Raw genomic sequence first — 22,793 nt, 5'->3', positions numbered from 1 at the left:
CATCGTCCATGCTAGTGTCAGGGGCTCCTTGTTGTGCCACAGCGTCCCTCCTGATGTTGGCGAGTTCCTTCAGCATCCCTACAATGGTGCCCAGGGTGGAATTGATGGATTTGATATCCTCCCTGAAGCCCAAATACTGTTCCTCCTGCAGCCGCTGGGTCTCCTGAAACTTGGCCAGTACCGTTGCCATTGTCTCCTGGAAATGGTGGTAGGCTCCCATGATGTTGGAGAGGGCCTCGTGGAGAGTGGATTACCTGGGCCTGTCCTCCCCCTGTCCCACAGAAGCCCTCCCAGTTCCCCTGTGTTCCTGGGCCTCTGTCCCCTGGACCGTGTGCCCACTGCCACTGCCCCCAGGTCCCTGGTGTTGTTGGGGTGGTGGGTTAGCCTGGGTTCCCTGTAGTGGTGGACACACTGCTGTTTGACGTGTCCTGGGGATAGAGGTATGGGCCCGCTGGGTGGGTGCTGTGCTGGTGTTTCCAGAGGGGGGAAGCTCTGTAGTGGCTTGTGCCAGTGTGAGGGGAACCGACTGGACCGCGGTCCCAGATGGGCTGGGCTGGTCATCTAGATCCAGTTGGACAGAGCTGCTGTCATCACTGTGGGCCTCTTCTGTGGGTGGAGTGGACATGTCTGGACCCTCCTGTCCGGTGACGTTGGGTAGGGGTCCTGCAGGGGTGTAAAAGCAGGATTATTGCATCTGTGTGTGCCATGGTGTGCAATGGGTGGGTGACCGTGTACCCCAGTGCTTGCATTCCTGTGTAGGACCTTGTGTGATGATGGGTTAGGGGGGTGTATGTGCAGTGGCCATGCTTTGGTGATGGGTGTCCATGCTTTGGTGTTGCATGCAGGGCTTGGGTTTGGGATGTGTGGTTTGTGATACTGGGACATGTGTGAGGAGTTGGAGTGATGGGGGTGAGGGTGAGGGCGAGGGTGGGGGTATGTGATGGCATGCAGGTTGGGTGGGGGATGAAGTAGTAAAGATTTGACTTACCAGAGTCCATTCCTCCAGCTACTCCTGCGAGGCCCTAAGATGCAGGATAGCCAAGACCTGCTCCTCCCATGTTGTTAGTTGTGGGGGAGGAGGTGGGGGTCCGCCGCCAGTCCTCTGAACTGCGATGTGGTGTCTTGAGACCACGGAACGCACCTTCCCCTGTAAGGTCGTTCCACCTCTTCCTGATGTCATCCCTAGTTTTTGGGTGCTGTCCCACTGCTTTGACCCTGTCCACGATTCTTCGACATAGATCCATCTTCCTAGCTATGGAGGTGTGCTGCACCTGTGATCCGAATAGCTGTGGCTCTACCGGGATGATTTCCTCCACCATGACCCTGAGCTCATCCTCAGAGAACCTGGGGTCTTTGCAGTGCCATGGGGTGGTGTGGGTGATGTGTGGGGTGGTGTGTGTTGTGATGTGTGGGGTGATATTTAGAGGTGTGTTGTGTGAGGAGCGTGGATATTATGTGAGTGATGGTGTTGAGTGCCTGTGGATGCTTGTTTGTAGATGGTGGTGTCTCTCTCTGGCCTTCAGTCGCACTTGTGGTCGTAGGGGTTTCTGGGTGATGTGGGTGTGTGTTTTATATTGTATTGGATGTGTGGGAGTGGTGTGTGTATGTGTATCAGGTGTGTGTATTTCGATTTGTCCAATGTGGATGTGTTTTGTAAATGTGTGTGTATTTTGAGCGCGGCGGTGTGTACCGCCAATGGAATACCGTGGTTGAAAGACCGCTGCATGGATTCGTGGGTCGTGATAGTGTGGGAGTATTCCTGTTGGCGTGACGGTGGAGGTTTTGTTATCGCCAGTTTATCACTGACCTTTGGTGTGGCGGACTTGTGTGGGTGTCTAGACTTTAGCGGATTCCGGGCTTTGGATCATAATAACCGTGGTGGAATTCCGCGACTGCGGCGGTGTGTTGGCGGTCTTGTGCACGGCGGTAAGCGGCTTTTACCGCCAATGTTGTAATGACCCCCATAGTGCAGATATTGGCCCATATTTATACTTTTTGACGCACAACTGCGCCAACGCAGTTGTGCGTCAAAAATTTTACCGCCGGCTAAGGCCATTCCAACGCGCCATGCGGGCGCCTTATTTATGGAATGACATTAGCCGGCGCTGCGGACTGGTGTGCGCCAAAAAAAATGACTCACACCAGGCAGCGCCGGCGTATGGGAAAATGGGGGTTGTGCGTCAAAAAATGGGGCAGGTCGGGTCTGAGGCAAAATTCAGGCCTCAAACCGGATTTGCGCCATTTTTTTTTACGCCCAACCTCCATTGACATGACTCCTGTCTTAGCAAAGACAGGAGTCATGCCCCCTTGCCCAATGGCCATGCCCAGGGGACTTATGTCCCCTGGGCATGGTCATTGGGCATAGTGGCATGTAGGGGGGTCCAAATCTGGCCCCCCTATGACACTTAAAAAAAACGAAAAAAAATACTTACCGCAACTTACCTCAACTTCCCTGGGATGGGTCCCTCCATCCTTGGGTGTCCTCCTGGGGTGGGCAAGGGTGGCAGGGGGTGTCCCTGGGGGCAGGGGAGGGCACCTCTGGGCTCCTTCCGAGCCCACAGGTCCCTTAACGCCTGCCCTGACCCAGGCGTTAAAAAACGGCGCCCATCAGCGTCGTTTTTTAAGGCCCACCCCCTCCTGTGCGTCAAAATGACATCAGAGTATAAATATGGGGCACAGGCCTTAAAGTCATTTTTTGGAAGGGAACGCCTACCTTGCATATAATTAACGCAAGGCTGGTTCCCCCTTCCAAAAAATGACGCACAGGGTGGAAATTTGACGCCCGCGGGGTCGGACGTCAAAGTATAAATATGGGGCAGGGTTTGCGCGGATTGTGCATCAAAATTTTTGACGCACATTCGGCGCAAACAGAGTATAAATATGCCCCATTGTTTGGCAATGTGCTTATTGAGGATCAGACCAGTGTCCATTGTAAATTTAAGAGACTTGCCACTGGGTAAAAATTTGAGTTCTAATCCATCCTGGTTTATGTCATTGTGACTGGTTTAGACTTCTTGTTTGTGTTGTTTTTATTGAAGAGAAGAATTTTTCTTTTGGTAAGGGTGGAATTTAAGGTGGATGCTCGACACCCAAGTCTATGTGATGTACAGGAAGTTTTTAGGAATTGGATGCCTGTAATAAAGGAGACTTTCAAGTATGGTAGTACAAATGTTATTATACATCTTTTGTGTATTTAGTACAGAAACAAATTACTAGTTGTAACATGGATGTAAACTGGCGATTGTCCTTGATGTCTAATAGGCACTAGTGTTACAAGGGCCACAAAGTGAGTTTGTATACATTTTTAGGTTTGATCAAAGACAGCTTTAGCTGTGTTCCAGAGCACGTCAATTAAACAATAACAAAATACACAGAAAGGGGCTTTTGGGCAGTCTTTTTCAGCTGTTAGCTGGTTTGGGTTAGTAGCCCCTTCAGACACTACTTGCTTGAAGTGTGTTTTATACGTTCAACCAGCACACAGTATCATTAGGAAGTTTACATTTTGCAGTGATGATTGGAAAATTAGCTCATGTCTGGGTCTGGCTGCAGCACCCTCAATCACGGAAGGCTCTTAGCAGTTTGAGAACAGAGGGAATCAGGGGGACTCTAGACTATGTTCCTCTGTGGCATCCTCTGCACATCGCTTGAGCATACTGTATCCCATCAGATATCCATTCTTTGTATCAGCAGCAAATTCCTTGAACAGTGAGAGGAATCCTCTCATGTAAGATGACCGCTTCATCATAATGTTGATGTGCTGCCATTATATATAAAGGGATTCACCTCTAATTTCAATGGGCTTTCATTGTATTCTGAGTGTAGTGTCCTTATCCTCGATGGCTGCCATGTAATGGGGTTGACATCAAATTGGCCAAGCAAATCTGGTGAGTGGTAAGAACTCAAGCTCCCCAATCTGACAACTGGTGCACTTCAAGGATAGAATGTCCTTCATGTCCTAATTTAACAGGTTCAGCATGTAGGTGTAGTTATAGACAAGGACACTGCACCAAAGCAGATTGATCTCCTGGCAGGGCAGCTTCTTGGAAGTGAAGGAGGCCATGGTAGCTAACACCTGTGGGCAGTGGGCAAAATATAGCAGGAACGATGCAGCAGCAGCAGTTGCTGGTGAGGGCTTCCGGTTATGGTGCCCTCCACGTTGACACCACAGGCAACATGAAGAGGGTACTGCAGCTCACAGACTGAAATGTTTGCTCTGTGTAATGCAGGAAAACTTACAAAATGGAGGGTTTGAATTGCCCGGTTGTTATGCCATTGACTGCTCAGTAGTCCAAAGTTAAATTTACAATTTTTTTAAAACTTAATTGAAATAATCTTAATTGTAATAAGGGCACCACTTTCATCTCTGTTGGTGGCACACAGAATTAGAGACTCCAGTTCCTTTCCCCTGTTAGTCACGGGCCTGCACACATGTGTGGTAGCATTGTATCCAATATGGGCAGAAACAACTTTCTCAGTGCTGTCTTCCATGGCGCTTCTCTCCCTTACTGGAGCTATTTCATGCACTGTGCTCACTCTACTGATGCCATCCTGTCCTTACCCTAGAAACTCATGCTGTCTACTTGTGTTGGGCCTTCTCCAATGGCAGAAGCACTCTGTGTGTTACACCCTTCATCTAAAATATGCAACCCTCTGATGCCATTTTGCTTCCTACCCCCTCAAATTTTACTGCCATTTGTTTGTGGATCCATGGAGCTGTGGCAGATAGTGCCCTCCTTTCTCTTTCAGTCGTGCAAAGAAGAGCACAGTGTCTAAAGTTCTGCAACTCTTTGAACTACAGACCTATCACCCAGCCCCTTTTGGTGACCTGAACTCTCCTTGCTTGTGTGAGCAGTCTATAAGTGAAGATCAGAACTCTCCTCTGTGAGCTCTGATGTAACCTACATACCCATACCTCAGCTTTTACAGTTCCCACACTATACACCACAATACCAACTTTGGTGTGCACAGGAATTTGCAGCTTGTCTCCCTTCAAACCACATTTGTATTGGGTGGCTTTTGAAGAAAGCATTGACATATTAACATTCCATACTCTTCAAATTAAGTTTCCCTCTTATTTTTTGTGTGTGGTTGCATTCTGGTTCCATCCTGCCCACTTCTATTCATCCTGCTTCTTATTGAACCAGGAGGAAATACTTAGTGGGGTGCTAACAGCAATGGGATGACTCGCTTGGTTCTTTCTCCAGGTTTGTTTGAAACAATTTTCTGATATAGTAGTCATCCGTTGCTTGGACAGCATCAACCAAAAGAGCTTGGTTTCAGATGGCAGTTACTTTGACAATTCATAGAACCATTTTAATGATAGTATACATTTTGTGAATGTAAATGTATCATTTATTGACAGTATACTTTTACTGAATTGCTAGCTCAAAATAGTTTTGCATAAACTTTATACCATATTGGTCAATTTCGTACAAACGTCTGCAACAGGTGGCTGTGAGAAATTGGGTAGTTGGTTGACTGTGGTGCGGGCACTGCTCAAGCAACGGCTCAGTCCCTGGGAGAGTGAACCACAAAATGTCACTGAATTAACCTGTGCTTAACCCTGGGTAGGTTGGCACAAAAACCATTCAGGCTTAACTAAGAGGCAATGTGTAATGTATTTATGCAGCACTCAAAAAATAATATCATAGAAACACACACAAGAAAAATACCACACACATTTAGAGAAAAGGAGTAAATTCTAATAAATTATATGACACCAAAACTACAAGAATCCAATCAGAAGTACCAGAGTTATTAATTTATAAAGTTGTTAGCAAAAACTAGCTCCTAAAACATCAGATCACTAACTGTAGGTATTTAGACTCATGAGATCAGGCCAAAGTCAAACAATATAGCCAATCTTAATTAAGTGCAGGTCAGATACAAGAAGTGAATTGAGTCTGGTCAGCACTTATAAGAAATTTTGAAGAAAACTTTCTGAGAAGATAAACTTCAGCAGGGCAAGGCAGCAGGCAGTGCTTGAGGAGCGAGCATCAACGTCGAGGTGCAGCTGGATGACGACAAGGTAAAAATGTCTACGTTCAGTCTTAGTCTGTTTTTATATGGATAAAACGTCCAGTGGGATGAGGCTGGATGCTGTAGCTGAGAAGAGGTCCAATAGGCCAGATACCCCTTTGACAAAGGAACGCTGAACAAGATTTGCTGCTCCAGAAAAGAACGTTACATGGCAGCCATAAAATCTGGCCGACTTTTTATGCAGATAGACAAGCAGGGTAACCACAGTCTTCCCTTGGTTCTCAGAGCAGATTTTAGCCAAAAATCCCAAGTTATAGATTTTGGCTATCTGGGAACCTTTAGCTTCACCACCAAAGGTCCAGGACTGGAGGGGCATCACTTGGGGTTTTAGGACTCACTCAGGCTGGGTCCACAAGCGAGTCCTAGATGGTGGTAGCCTGCTTTGCCCCTGTTACTCTGAAGAGAAGGCCAGCAAACTAACCCTTGGAGTCACTCTGGTAGTCCTGGGCTCAAGTGAAGAAGCAGGGCTCAAGCAGCAGGACAGGCCTATGAGGGTTCTAGGCAGGCTCCAGTCAGCAAAGCAGTCCTTTCAGGTGCAGGGAAGCAATCGTTTGGAGTACACAGGCACAGCAGCAGACAGTCCCATGGCAGTCCTCCTGCAGGTCTAGAAAGTGAACTAAAAAGTGGGCCTGACAGCCAGATTTTTACATCTTGTACCTTCGAAGTAGGAGAAGTTTCTAGAGGCTTCTCTTTGAAGTGTTTGGAATTTCGTCACTCCCCTGCGGAAGGTGGATTCAGGAACAATTCAGTGGTGACAAGCCTTTTGTGTGAAGGCAAAGTACAGCCTATTCAATTGCAAGTTGGGCTGTGCCCAGCTTCACCCCCGTCTTGCCAGCAGATAGCCCATTCAGGCACACCTAGTCCCTCTATTGTATGACTGTCTGTGAGAAACTTACAAAGTCTAACTGCCAAATACAACAATGACACCAAAGACAGGCAAAAGGCACAAAATGGCAGCGGGCAGAATAATGCCAACTTTCTAAAAGTGGCACTTTCAAAATTGTAATAAAAGATCCAGCTTTTCTATTAAAGAGGGGTTATCATTACAATGGCATAGGTAGCAAACATAATATACCTGTCTCCTCTCAATTAGGAATTCCAGCGTATTAAATGTAATAAGAAATCCCCAATGTTATGCTATGGGGGGTAGGCCTCACAGCTATGAAAAATGACTTTGGGAGTTTTTCACTATCAGGACATGTAAAACATGAGAGTACATGTCCAACCTTTGAATTACACAGCCCCTGCTCTATGGGCTACATGGGAACTATCTCTGGAGTGACCTATATGCAGGGCCACTGAAATTATGATATTTAGCAGCTGCAACGTTTTTTTACATAAGTATAGATTTTCTGCATTTCCCATATAATCCATAATTTGCTGCATAATGTGCAGATTTTAACACAAATAGTTTGTTTCTAGTTTATACGTTTGCAAAGTTACTAAAAACGCAGTGACACATTGCTGTGAACAGGAATGCCCTTTGCAAAGGTTGACTGGCCACCTTTCTGTTGGTTATCACTACATTTAGGTGTTTACCAAGTACCAATGCACTACAACCAATGCCCAGACTGTGTTATTTAAGTGTACAAATGATGAAATAATTAAGTAATTCTATCCAAAAATATGCTGCATTAGGCTACGTAATTTGCCTTTTGTTGCTGCATAACTTACTCCATCCTGCCACATAATTTGGCCCTCCCTGCGGCATTATTCCAGTGGTCTGCATTTATGTAATAAAAAGGGAATTTAAGGCTTGGAAAGGAGGTTTAAATGTCAAGTCAACATGGCAGTGGTACACTACATTTAGGCTGCAATGGCAGGCTTGGAACATATTTTGGAGGGCTACTTCAGTGGGAAGCACAATAAGTGCTGCAGGCCCAATGGTAGTATATAATTTACAAAGCTTGTGTATATGGTATTCAACTGTACAAGGGACTTATATGTAAATTAAATATGCCAATTAGGTGTATGCCAATCAAACCATGTTTAAGGTAGTGAGCACAAGGACTTTAGCACTGGTTAGCAGTGGTAAAGTGCACATAGTCCTAAGGCTAAGAAAGTAAACATCCAGCAGAAATTGGAGGAAAGTAGGCAAAACGTTTGAGGGAAGACTACCCTAAGGCTGACAGTTCTAACACTATCAAAATTGAGAATTTACACCCCATGATTTATATTCCTTACACATGACATCGACATCCATTCATACACTTTCATTCTATGTCTTTTTTAATTACCACACTCCTCTCAATGCCACTCCTCTCTGCGCCACTCCACTGCATGCTATGACGCTCTACACCACTCCACTCTACATCACTCCATGATATGCCAGTCCTCGCTATGCTAATCCACTTCAGCCACTCAACTCTATTCCATTCCACTCTATGCCACTCCACTCTACATTGCTCCACTGTATGCTGTTACACCCTACGCCACTCCATTATCAGACAATCCAGGCTATGCTACTCCATTGTACACCCTTCACTCTATGCTACTCCACTGCATGCAACTCCACTCTCCACCACTACACTCTAGGCTATTGTACTCTAAGCCACTCCATTTTGTACCACTTTAGTGTACACCACTGCACTGTACACTTTTCCAGTGGTTGCCACTCCACTTTACACCACTCTACTCTATGCCACTCCAGTATACACCACTTCACTCTCTGACAATCCACTGTATGCTATTACACTGCATACCATGCCATTCTATGCCTCACCATGCTACGCCACCCCACTCTCTGTCACTTCACTCTATGCTACTACAATCAATGTTATTCCACTGTATGACACCCCACTCTGTACCACTCTACACTAAGCTACTTCACTATATGCCACTCGACTATGTCACTACACTGTATGCCAATAAACTCAATGTTATTCCATTTTATACCACTCCACTATATGATACTCTACTGTAAGCCACTCCACTCTGTACTATTCCTCTCTATGCCACTCCACAGTACACTATTACACTGTAACCCACTATAGTCTACCCCACTACACCTTACCCTGCTCTATTATACAACACTCCCCTCTATTGTATTACAGTCTACAACACTGTGCCACTCCACTATCGCTACACCACTCTATGCCTCTCCATTCTACACTATTCCACTGTATGTCACTAATTTGTACCATACTCCACTCTACGCTATTCCACTCTATACTGCTCAACCCTACATCACTCCACTCTACCTCACTCCACTTCTGTACGGTACTCCACTGTAGCCTACTCGACTCTATGCCACTGCACTCTATGCTATTCGACTGGATGCAACTACACTGTACCTCACTCCGCTCTATGCCAGTCCACTCTACACTACTACACTGTAGTGGAACTCTACTGTTGGGGACTTCAAGTCCCAGGATTCTTGTTGGTGCAGGTGGGCAAATGAGGTGGGCCTGCATGCTACAAGAACTACAACGTGCCTACACCTGCCCAGCAGCTCTAGACAAGCCCGGGCTGAGCCGAAGCCAAGGGTGGGCCCTTCTTTACCCTTCATTGGCCGGAAGAGGCTGGGCTGGGTCACGCCTTTCAGTTATACTGACTGAAAATTCCTTCTTGTTATTTGTTAACGTGTATTACTCAACTTTTTTCTTTAATTACAGGCAGCATTTCATTTCTTTCCACTATTTATTTGTTGGGCTGCTAAATCCTGTGTGTATATTCTCACAACGGGGAAAAGAAAAGCAGCCAATAGCCCTCACGAGCCAGGGATACCAAAAAAATTATTGGGACATGCTGCATCCAGCTGCACATGTGAAGCTATTGATGATTTGATAGAAGAGGTGGGATCAATTCTAAAGCCTGTCAAACAGGCAACAACCTCCCACATTGGTTCTAGGGTCCCAGCCATTTTTGTGAAATCTGAGCATGCAGCCCTAAAGCATTCACATGGCCCACACATGAAGCCATAGGTACAAACAACTGAGAGTGATATAGCACACTCATTTCATATTTCAGATTTGGTCTTAGACAATGCCCTACTGGCAGGAACACCTGCAGAATCTGTGAAGGAAGTCTCAGTGGATTTAGCCAAATCAAGTGTCTCCATGTTAGAATATCACAATAGATTCAAACCTCTTGAGTCATTGGAACTACCCATCAATATTGCTTCCAGCATTAGGCCTCCTGAGGTGGGAAGCCTTGAGGGTTTGCTGCCCCTGTGACAAATGTGGCTGGCGTCAGCAAAGTCATCATCTGCAGAGTGGAAGTTGTGGACATTTTACATTTGCTGACAGAGGAAATCACACATTTAAGAGTCAACGTGCTGGATTTATTTTTGAAGGTGAATGGATTAGAATCTCAGAATACATCAAGTGAAATGTGGGGTGGTGGGGATAAACATCACGCACATTTTGATTGTATTGAGGAATGTGAAATACCATCAGTGCATGGGGGAGACCTTTGTTGAGAGGAACTGCGGTTATGAGGTGGGAATTGATGGGGTCTACACATTTAATGGTGCATGCAAAACTCTGTGTTGTCAAAACCCACAAAGGGAATAGGAAAAGCATTGGGAAGTCTGCTCAAACAATCTGCATAGTCTGATAACATTGTACCATAGTCTATGTTCTGCAACCCTAGTAAACAGTCATTGTATATGATAATTGTTCCAAACATTTCGTTCACCTCAAAAGAGGATAAGAGGGTAAGGAATCTTTGAAGAACAAGGTAATCTACTGGATCAGACATTCATGTCAGTGTCTCTCTGTAAAAAGGTCACACCTTTATTATGTTGACTGTGTGCCTCCTAAGAATGACTCATGTGATCACATTGTTATTGAAAGTGGGGGAAGTGGGGCAGTGGAGGGGCTATTGGACCTTGATTTATGAACAAATACTAGTAGTGGTTCCTGTATTCGATTTCAATTAAAGCCTCGTCCTGTTCGGCAAATTGACTCAATGTTTATTGAGGCCCCTAGTATTTCCCAGTCGGGGAACGGGGCTGCAGAGCCTCCACCTTCTCATGTAATGTTGGAACAGCCTTTGAATCCAGAACTAAGGGAAGCAGATTGATTTATTAATCATCTAGAGCCACTTATAGACTGTTCATTTCCCAATTACTGTAAGATTCATTCCCCACTCGCTGGGAGGGCAAGCATGGAATCTGGGAACTTATAGAACAGTTATAATGGGTCAAGGCTGATAGATCCAAGATTGTGAATCTCCCAGGATTTTAATCCTATTGCTGTAACCGCAGCAAATGTCAGAATAGAATGCACCTGTATTGCTTTCTTGGAATATAGCAGGATTGAAATCCTAGTTTGGCACCCAAGGTAGGGTAAATGTATTGACTCATTTCATACAAGCATTTTTCAGGAAGCAAGGGCAGTTTTCCCACTTCATAGATCAGGTTATCTAAGCTTTAGAATGGAAGCAGTACCATCTACTTCTGGCCATACGTCTGGGGGATTAACCATCTGGACTAAAGTGTTACTTGCTATAAAAATTAATTTATTGGATATAGGATCCCCAGATATATTAGGGCTCCTTATTTCTTCTGATAAGCTGCTGTTCCTGAAGATCTTTTATGTGTGCAATCTCTGTACAAAAGGGAACAAGGATTCCAAAATCTTCAAAATTGTGAATGATTATTTGGATCAAGATCCTGCTAGTTATCCCTTACTAGTTGTGGGTGATTTTAATATGCCTTTTGAACCTCAGAGGACTATATATGATCTAATAAAAACAATGTCAGTGTTTGGAATATTCCTAAATTCACAACCCCTTAATTAAAGAAAATATTTCTGTTTGCATCCCAATTAGCATTTTTTGTTCTCATACATAGGTTGCAGGCCTTTAATGTCTTCTCACCATCTGATCATACTGCCACCCATACTTTCAAGAGGGCCATGACAACAAGCACCATTGGTTATATATTCCCGTATTTACACCTTTAGGTGAACATAGATGATATGATGGTTGTAGATAGAGTGGACAGTGACCACAGTGCCCTTTAGTTAATTCTAACAGGCATCCCTCTTCAAGATAATGTGATGGGTATTTCAGTCTAATAAAAGAAGGAGCATCAAATGGCCATGTATTATTGATTGTCCAAAAAAATATTCTGCAATATATGGAACTGTAGCTGAAATATTAGAACTCTATTCTAACACTTCTTCGGACATGGTTCCTAAATTATTCATCCACGGCATTATGGTTGACCGCCTAAAAGATCATTTTCCCAAACTTGTCTCGTCCAAACAATGTTCAGCCAGAGAAAGTAGTTGGTACAACCCATTGTGTAGGAAGGCAAAGTCAAAGTTAATTAAAGTGGTCAAGGGAGGCATTAAAAATGGAACAGTAGCTGTTAGAAAAGAATATCAGGTTCTCCAAATCACCAGTTAGAGGGATTGAGAGGAGTCAAAATGTTGGGAATTGGTCACTACTTTGAAAAATAAGGAGAAAAAGGAATTCTGGCATCTCATTGCTCATGGAAATAGAGACCCTATCAAGGTAGAGGAGATACCTATACAACCTAAGGTGTGACTCAAGCATCTCAAGGAATTGTATATAGTAACTAATACAGATATTGATCCCATGATAGAAAACTTGGTGTCCCATGGAACAGAGAAGAGGGTAATTCCAAGCATATGGTTTTTACTCTCAAAGAGACACTGGTGGCCATTGACACCATGAAGGTGGGAAAAGCAGCTGGTTTAGATAAAATCCTGAAAATTTATATTGCTCTGAACCATCGATCTGGGGATACTAAATTAATCTTTTGCCAAATTTGATTGTAGCTGTCTCAGATATCCCTGTCTACTGGAGTGGGGCGGAAATAATACCAATATTTAAGAAGGTACCAGGGACAATCCAGCCAATTATAGACCGATTAGTCCTATTGATACCTCCCAAAATATTTTTTAAAGGCAGATTTTTCTCAGAGTACAGGATTGGATATAAGAAGCAAGGTTTTATCCAACTTGCAGCCAGGGTTCAGGAAGAATACCTGTACGATTAAACAAGTCCTCAGTTTGTCCTTATTAGTTTGGAAGACTGTCTGGCTACGGCGTGAGCAACTGCATTTGCTTTTATATAGATCTGAGGGAAACTTTTGACCATTGCTGTCCTTAATCATACGCTTATACTGCAATAATTATGCGCAGGTTTGATGAGGGGCTAGGGGCAAACTGACAGAAATAATTCCTATTGAAAGGGGCATTCACCAAGGTTGAGTTCTGGCCCCTACTTTATTCATTATTTATATCAATGGGGTAATCAAGCAATTTTGTCATTGAAATAATGACTCCCCCAAACTTTATGGCTAGATAATTCCCACTCTTCCATTTGTAGTGTGGGTGACACGATCGTGTACGGAAGTGTGTGACTTATGGTACATTGAATGTGTTGTGTAAATTATAAATACAAGTTATAACTGGTAGTACGTAAATTTAAGTTATAACTATTTTTAGAAATTGGGTCTCTAGTTGGCAGAGGTATACATCCTGTCCAAGTAGGGACCACAAACCTAGTCAGGGGAAGTCACAACACTTCTTAAATTATCCTGTGCTCACCCTCCGGTAGCTTGGCACAGAGCAGGCAGGCTTAACTTAGAAGGCAATGTGTAAATTATTTGTACACTAACTCATACAGTAACACAGAGAAAACATCATGTAATGTGCCCCACACCAGTTAAGGAAAATAGATAATATTTATCAGAATTAAATAAGACCAAAGTGACAAGAATCCAATATACACAAGTCAAGAATTCACTTCTGAAAGATTTAGATGAGTCTCAATCCTTAAGAATCAGTGGTCGTATCCTTTTAACACACAGTACCTGGGATGCATCATAATGTTGCAGAGGGTCACAGAAGAGGAAATGCATCAGAAAGTAGAGCGATGCGTTGGTTTTTCGGTGTAGTGAAGGTATGCGTTGTTTCTTTCCGCACGGCAAGGTGGTGCCTGAGTTTCTGGGAGTGCAAACTTGGTCCCTCATGGCGATGTGGGGATATTTTGATGCCCAGGGATGATTCGAGGAAAATCCACAATGTCTTGTGAAGAGGCAACAGGCCCTGTGTCGATGCAGCAGCCAATGTGGGGATTCTTCAGCCACGAGTCAAAAGATGTGTCTATCTTGCAGGCATTGAATTTTGTGTTGAATTTTGCAGGCGTTTTGTCGATTTTCTAACTTACTGAATTTTCTTTGATTTGGTAAAGTCTTTGATGGCCCTGGGACTTCAGAACAGGAGGCAAGCTCAATATAAGCCCTTGGAAAGCACTTGTGGGGTCAGGGCCAGGGCCAGCAGGGCAACAAGCCGGCCAACAGTCCTTCCAGCAAAGGAGTCAAGATGAGTCAGTTGGGCAGCCAGGCAGTCCCTCTGACAGAGTCCAGTTGTAGGTCCGGAAGTGTCTGATTTGGGGGGGGTCACAGACCTAGTATATATACCCAAAAGTGCCTTTGAAGTGGGGGAAACCTTAAAGAGTGGTTTTTAAGTGCACAGATTAACCCTTCAATGCAGCCTTGTCTGCCAGGATCCCTGTGGGGGGTTATCAGTCCTTTGTGTGAGGGCAGGCCACTGGCCTTTGAAGTGTAAGTGAGAGCCCCTCCACCCTTCTTGCCCAGGAAGACCAAGATGAATGCAGATGCAACTGAGTGTCCTGTGTTTATGGCTATCTGTGTGGAATGCACAAGGGGAGCTCTCCAATAGCACAGAAAAGATGTGAATTGGAGACAGGCTGTAAGGCACAGGGAGCACTAAGTGCAGAGAAATGCCTACTTTCTAAAAGTGGCATTTCTCAAACAGTAATGTAGAATCCAACTTCACCACTAAGTAGGATTTATCACTACCATTCCAACTATACCAAACATGACAAGGCTATTCCTCTCAGATCAGAAATTACCACTTATAAGTATATAAGGGAATTTTTAATCCAGACCTATGGGAGGAACAGGCTTCACAGTAGTGAAAAACAACTTTTGGTGTTTTTGACTACCAGGACATGTAAAACGTACAAGTGCATGTTCTGCCTTTTATTTACGTAGCAGCCTGCCCTGTGGGCTACTAGAGCCTACTTTAGGGGTGACATATATAATAAAAGGGGAGTTTAAGGCTTGACAAGTAGTTTTAAATGCCAAGTCGAAGTGGCAGTGAAACTGACACACAGGCCTTGCAATGGCCATCCTGAGACATGGTTAAGGGGCTACTTCCATGGGTGGCACAATCCGTGCTGCAAGCCCAGTAGTAGCGTTTAATTTACAGGCCCTGGGCACATGTAGTGCAGTTTACTAGGAACTTATAAAGTAAATTAAATATACCAATTGGGTATGAGCCAATATTACCATGTTTAGGGGAGAGAGCACAAGCACCTTAGCACTGGCAGCAGTGTATGCAGAGTCCTAAAACCAGCAAAAAGGCAATCAGAAAGATGGAGGGAGACAAGAATAAAGTTGGGGGAAGACCACCCTAAAGCTGTCAGGTCTAACAACTATCACTTTAGAATTTCCAATATTTGTATAGTTTAAGTTGGGTTTGTATAGAAAGATAAAGTTTTCCTAAATGTAACTTATCTTTAACTTTAATTTGTTTGTTTTTTTCCATAAAAATATGCATATGTGGCTTTGAATCAAGCCTCTTTATCCATTGGGCTTTTCAACTGACATTCACATATTGGTCCCCCCCGCATCCCTCCAAAGCATGTGTCAGTGGGACAGCCCACTTTTGCCACTCACTTCCTTGTACTCGGAGTTAGAGATGTTGTCCTGATCACATACACATATCTACCTAAAAACTGAAAGGAAGTACACTTCAGTGCCAGAGCTCGTGGAAAAGACTTTACTTTGTGAAGGCTTTTTCCTTCTGATTTTTTAGCGTTTTATATTTTAGTTATCCTTGTTTGGCTGGCTATGTCTCCAGGTTACAATCATTTAAAGCTGACAGAGCCTTCTCCTTGCGCCACCAGCAATATTATTTTTCCAGTGATGTGCATTAAGCTAAGGGCCTCATGTACAAAGATTCCACTTAACAAATTGTGATTAACGACAAATAATGTCTATCAGTTTGTGGATTTGTTAGAAGTTGTCGCAATTTACTCATCAACATCTAGCGAATCTATTTGTATTTTGAGAACTGACTTAAGTGTTAATAGTTTGATTCTCAAAATCCTGATTTGTAGTGGGCTGCAATTCTATCTACATCAATATCCATGTGATAGGACGTACATTGTGACCCACTACGATTGGCTACATTCACAGTCATGGTGGCCTTCGGTGTTAGCAGACCACCATGTCTGTGATTGCTTTCAAATAAAGCAATTTTTTTTAATGCAGCTCAGTTTCCTTAAAGAAAAAAGGGATGTGTTTAAAAAAAATTAAATACAAATGACACAAATCTTTTTTTTTAATGAGCTGGCAGTGGGCACAGTTGTCTCATGGACCACTGCCTGCTCATAAAAAAAGTTTTTCACAAAGGGAAAATGGTCCCCTATGGACCCCTTCTCATTCTCATTTCTCAGGTGGCTTACCACCTCCTTTGAGGATCTGGTAAAATATTAATGTTTTGTGACCTTATTTCAGTCGCAAAACATTTAAAACATAGCTTAAAGATTCAGTTCCTGAAGGGGACCCCCTTAGCACGCCCCTTTACAAATACTGAATCATTATTTATTCCCAAACCCAAATAAGTAACCCCAAATCAGTAAGTTTCGGTTATCTGTTACCGAATCTCTATTTGGGTTTGGAGAATTGAAAAAGCCATTTTTCAGTCGGAAAGGCTATGATTTTATGAATCGGAGCCTTACCGAGCGTAAAATAGCTACATACATGAGGGTTAAAAGTGTTTCTATGCCTGTTCTAGGTACACCTGCCTACCTGGACCCACCCATAATCCATTACAATAGATGTGTTTTTTAGTTTAAAATTTTAATTTCGAGCATGTGACTACATTTAGGCAGCATGTTTTGATTTTGATTTTTATGGCATATCTTCACAATATATATATTTTTAAAAAACATTAAACACCTCCAGCTATTTGGGGCTAGACCTATTTGATTTGCCAATGCTTGTTTTTATTTATGTGCTACAATTTGCGAGGCACTGATATTAAACCTTGTTTTGAAAAAAACGCATTTTTTTATCATAATTGTGCATCCTAAATATATATTATATGACTTATAACATTCGAATGGACAAATCACCTAAATAAATGTACATTTTACTGCTACTATATGCCATTTTGAAACAGCTTCTGAGCGCTTGATAAGGGGACGTTCGAGGAAAAGGTATTATGAAACCATTACTGCCAATATATTATTTTAGATTAAATCAATGTTCATGAGGATCAGGAACAATAGATGTGGGTTTTCTCTTCACGTTATACATGGCCACAAGAACTTTGACACAGTATAAGAAAATACGTTTTCAAGAAATCTTTGCAGTGATTTTCTGCAATAACAATACTGCCATCTGCGGGTCATCAAGTGTATTACATGTATTAGGACCGGCTTCTAATTTATTTAAAAGCAAACACACCGCCCACTTGCAGTGAGACTAACTTTTACGGCTTGGGTGTCTTATTGTGCTACCTATCATCTACATCTGACATAAGTTATATTTTTGTCGGCTTGATTTCATTTCTGCTTGTTTAAATTACATCTCGCGACTTTGATGGGCGTTTAATTTGTGGTACAGTCGATTTTGTTGCACAGTGCCGTTTAGGTTAGCATTATTTCGAAAACTTTCCTGCAACTGTTTATCATACTCGAATCCAGTGCTTGAAATGGAAAATTGAAGTGCAGGTACTCTGTACCAGAGTGGCTGCTTATTTCTGAGAAGTTTTGGTACTGTCCAATTAAAAGTATTACGTTTTTCTTTAGAAGTGCAGGTACTCTCCCTCTAAAAATAAAAAAAAAGTGCCAGTACTCCGTACCGGACAGTACCGGCCCACTTAAAGCACTGCGCAAATCAAAATATCCGCGGTCTTCCCCAGCTCTGGAGTTTGCGAAAAGAGAAAGGGACGTGTATATGAGAAGTTTGGTGATGTTCCTTCTAAAGTTAAATACGAATTTAATTCATATTTGCTCTTAGCCTTATTTCAAAAGTAGCACTCATTGGGGACTGCAGTTTATTTTTTTTATCCAGGTGACGCATAGCAAAACAATGACAAACAAGAGAAAACAAAGATAGTTCATGTCAAGGAAACAAAAGTTTGGGAACTGTGATCCTGAGTACAATGGGGTGGGGTCAGTTGGGACTGTCTGAGAAAGGTGGAAAAAAGAACCAAACATTCTATAACTGTTTTGTAGTCCTTCACCTATAGATAACTGTATACAAAGTATACTACATACATCATAAATGAAAAATGAGTAAACTGTAAATGATCTGAGGAAAATGCGTTATTGTGGTGGGAAAGCTCAGTTTGTTAAGGTAATCACTTCAGTTGTCGGGTGTAAACAGAGAGTAACTTACTTGATTCCTAGTTGGTGCACTGGGGAATAGGCAATCATGTTTATCTGGTGCAAAGAATTTGTATAGGTTTCAGTTAAAACCCCTCCCATACATGCAAGGGACTTCCAGCTCATCCATGCGGCCAACTATCCCACCACTCACAATCCTCCAGGATCCCTTTGCTTGCTCCCCCACAAATGCAAGGGAGCCTTTGTTGGGATTGCTGATGGCCACAGTTTATTACATAACATTTATAGTGACATTACATGGTACAACAACATCGTATCTACTGTAGTTGTCATAAACATGTCCCATGTATGTGCCCTTTCTCAAGGTCATCTTGCTGCTCCTCTGTATGTTTGTCCCAACCTGCCTGTGACCATTGGTCAAGCACTAAATCCTTTCCATGATGGCCTTCCTGGTCAGATACTCAGGGTTTGTTGGATACTAGGCTCCCCCCCCCTTGTTACTGCTATGTCCTCCCGGGTTACAAGTGCGATGGCCGCCCATTGCTGACCCTTTGGTGGGCCCTCCTGCCTGCTCCCCCTTGTCCCTGTTGTAAGGCATATCAAGGACCCTGTTGGAGCAGGCCTCTTTTTAGGCTTTCATGCTTCTGTCTATCTCTGCCACGAAGCTACATGGTTTCACAACTTCATGAAGCTCCCCCCTTTTGGCCGTAGGAAGAATCAAACTCCTGTAGGGCTCCCACTATATTTAACCAAAACATGTCCATGCCCACCCCTGATAGGCACACTCTATTTGCCCAGTGATACCCCAGTGTTTTGAGGTTGATGAAACCATGACTAATGAATCCCCTGGAGTTTGCCCTGCATATTGTTGCCATAGGTTTGATCAGCTTCCTTCTTGATCTTTCCAGTGCTCCTTGTTCCCTCGCCCCTCCCCATTCCATCCTTGCTATGATCTCTGACCACAGGACCTAAGCAAGGTGCAGCAGGCAGGCCACTGCTGTAAGACCCAAAACTAACTCCGTAAACTGATCTTTTCTTTCCAGACCGACTAAGTTGTTACCTCACAGATGTTTCACCACGGTGTCAGCTTGCCCTCCCATCACAGGGCACACTCAATGTCTTGGAGCAGGTGGGTGCATCTCATGCCCGGCCTTCTTACCCAAGTCACGGCTGTGTTCTTGAACCTAAGCCATCTGTAGTCCTTATGCGCCGTCACCCACTGTTACGCCCTCATGATTTATTAGTGGCTAACCAGTCAAACACTTTTCATGTCATTGGTGCGGCCTGCTGAGGGAAGAAACAAGACTTAGAGGCCTTTTTGGATAGATATAGCACTTGTAGGCATCAGAAAACTAGTGCCCTATCTTCTTAATGTGGTCCTCCCCAATCTGTTTACTGTTGCCGTCTTGGCGGTCCCTATTTGGAACAAGTGTGACCCAAATGTGTCTGGTAGTAGCCCTGCCTTGGCCAAGGCCATCTTGGATATGGCTATGAACTGATATCGACTGAAGTAGGACCTGTCTCTCTGCTGGAAAAGAGGTGCTCCTCTCTGAGACCCCATGGACACTTAAGCCCTCATGCTACACACCGGGAATAGTGTGTCATCATCTATGCAATCCAGCCTAGAGCATTTCCCCTTCCCAATCTGATCGGTCTTATACCAAGGAAAGCAAAGAGCCATGTATCTGTTGCCCAGGTGCAGGTCCTCCGGATGCAGGCAAATGTTCCCAGGATCAGTTCTGAAGGAGGTAACAATCTTGCTTTTTCAATAGGTTCCGTAAAAGGATAGGGTAAAGGCTGCCTTAAACATGACGTGCTCATGCCCTGAAATACAAACTTTGAGTAATATTGCTAATACATTTACCAGTGTCGAAAATTTCAGGGACCTAAGTTGGTGTCTCCATCTAGGTTGCACCCTACCCCACCCTTTCATAGCCACATTGCAGTAGAAGGATTTTGTTGGGTCTACCCCTGAAAACACACCACATAGTATGAAACTGCAGTCATGTGTGCCTGTGCCCATAAGCTGGTTCTGCCTTCCTTAAACGTTCAGCTAATGAACAGATGCATATCTTTCTCAGTGACGGACCTCCACCCTGGAGCACCAGTTACCCCTTGAAAGACCCCCCCGCACTTACAATAACGTGCTGCAGTTTTGATGGGTTGACCAGTCCCCCTATCGTCTTGGGTCTCAGGGTTATGGTGGGGTCCACATGCGGTGCTAGTTCCTTGAATGAACATCACTGAAAATGAGGTAGAGCCTCAGTCACCGTGTTCTCACATCCTGGGATGTGCCTAGCCCTCACCACTATGTTGTCCCTAAGTTGGCACTCCACCAGGTGGTGTAAGAGACCCACAACTGGCGGGCAATGCACTGTCCCCAGATGCAAGACTTGGACCACCCTGTGGTTATCTGACCATAAAGTAATCTGTTTATTTGCAAGCTTGTCCCCCCCATATGGAAAAGGCAACTACAATGGAAAAAAGCTCCAGGAGGGTTATATTTTTGGTTGTCTCATTCTTAGGCCAAGATCAGGCCAGCAAGCTGTCATCCAGGAAGTGGAGCCACTGTTTAGGTCCTTGCACCCCATGGTGTATCTCGGTCAGTTCCCTGCATAGCCACGCTAGCCTCCTCCTGATTGGTCCAGTAAGCTGCCATTCAGTCCATGCCCATGACTGCTCTGAACCCTTCACCCCCAGCGGCATCAGTATATAACTCCATTTGTTTCTCAGACACCCAGGGTTCCCGCCATATGATCGTGTGATTGAAGCCATTCTGGAAGTTGAACGACTGTTTTAGGTCCTTCCTGACCCCTTGTGTGATTCGCACCCTGTGGTGTTTCTCGGTCAGTCCCCTGCTTAAGCACACTAGCCTCCGCCTGAGTGGTCAGCCTGCTGGTATTACCCTGCCTCTGAAGTTAAGCTGGCCGATTAGTTGCTGCAGCTCACCCAGTGTTGCGTTCTTTTTTGCCAGTGAAGATTCAGTGGTGTGTTTTAGCTTGCAAGCCTTTGTTTGCGGCAGCCTGCACATGACATCCACTGTGTCCAGCTCTAACCCCAGGAATGATAGGCGTGTCGTTTGGCCCTCAGTTTTCTCCCCCTGCCAGTAGCAACCCAGTACTTCTGCCAGTGCCTTAATGGCATGTAGCAGCTCTGTGCAGTCCATGGTGTCTTCTTTCCCAATGAACATGATGTCATCCAAGTAGTGAATTGTCCAGCCCTTCCTACATTTCTTTCTCAAAGCCCATTCCAGGAATGAACTAAAGGTTTCAAAGTACACGCAAGAGATGGCACAACCCATCGGCAGACACTTGACATAGGAGAGTGTCCCATCTAAATGAAAACCAGCAAGTGGTAGCAGTCTGGGAGCACCAGTAGTAGATGAAAGGTGGATTCTATATCTGTTTTGCTAACAATGTGCCCCTCCTTGCTACCTTGATGCGATCTACTGCATCGACTACACCCACATAGGATACTGAGCAGCTGTCTTGCCCAAGGTCATTATTAACCGACTCGCCGGGGTAGAACAGGTGATGTATTAACCTAAACTTGCCTTCTTCCTTCATGGGATCCACCCCAGGTAAAAAATTGCCCATTGCTGGCTCGGGAAAAGGACGGTTGCTGGCAGTTGCTTGACTGTCTTTCACTGATTTTAGGTTTTTGCACCAGCGGAACTCCCAGTGGCCTCTGTAAGTAATAGTGAAGAAGTAACTGAACCATTATGCCAGTAAATGTGTTTCTTTCTTCTTTGGGTAACTAACCAGTAGGCATAACAGTTGACCTATGTGAATAGGAGTAAGGATGTGATGTGAGCCTGGATCCCCCCTTACCAGTTTGAATGGAATGTATGTCACTTTCTATTGCTGGTGTCTTTCCCTTCGGAGGCCCATTTAACTTTTTTAAATTTGATTGCCTGGTGTGCCCACCCACCCACAATTGCCACAGTTATGTCGGAATTTGCACTCATCCTTATTTTATTTCCAGCATGTTATAGATCCGGGCATGCTCTTTCTGCTCCCCGCCTGTGCTTTTGACCTGTTGGCATGTGGGAACCTCTCATCCTTTACTTTGCCCCCTGACAAATGAAAGCTATGGTCACGTCTGCCCACCCCTTCCCTGGCGGCCACCATGTGGTTGGTGAAGCTCTTAGAATCCTGCGGATCCTAATCAATTACTGTCCAGGTCTGCATCTTCACCATGAATCCTTTGTCATAGCTCAGCCAAGCGTCACTTTGGTATTTTAGCTGCGCAGCATGCACTCTTTGTTCACCAATGCCGCCGCACTTTCTGGAAATCTTTCTACAAATACACTGGCCAAAGTGCGAAATGCCTTGAGCCAGTTTTCTATGGACCTCTCCACCCTTGGTCACCTATTCTCATCCTTCTTA

Source organism: Pleurodeles waltl, chromosome 11 (genome assembly GCF_031143425.1).
Source record: "Pleurodeles waltl isolate 20211129_DDA chromosome 11, aPleWal1.hap1.20221129, whole genome shotgun sequence".
Taxonomy (NCBI): Eukaryota; Metazoa; Chordata; class Amphibia; order Caudata; family Salamandridae; genus Pleurodeles; species Pleurodeles waltl.
This window is presented reverse-complemented; position numbering follows the sequence as displayed.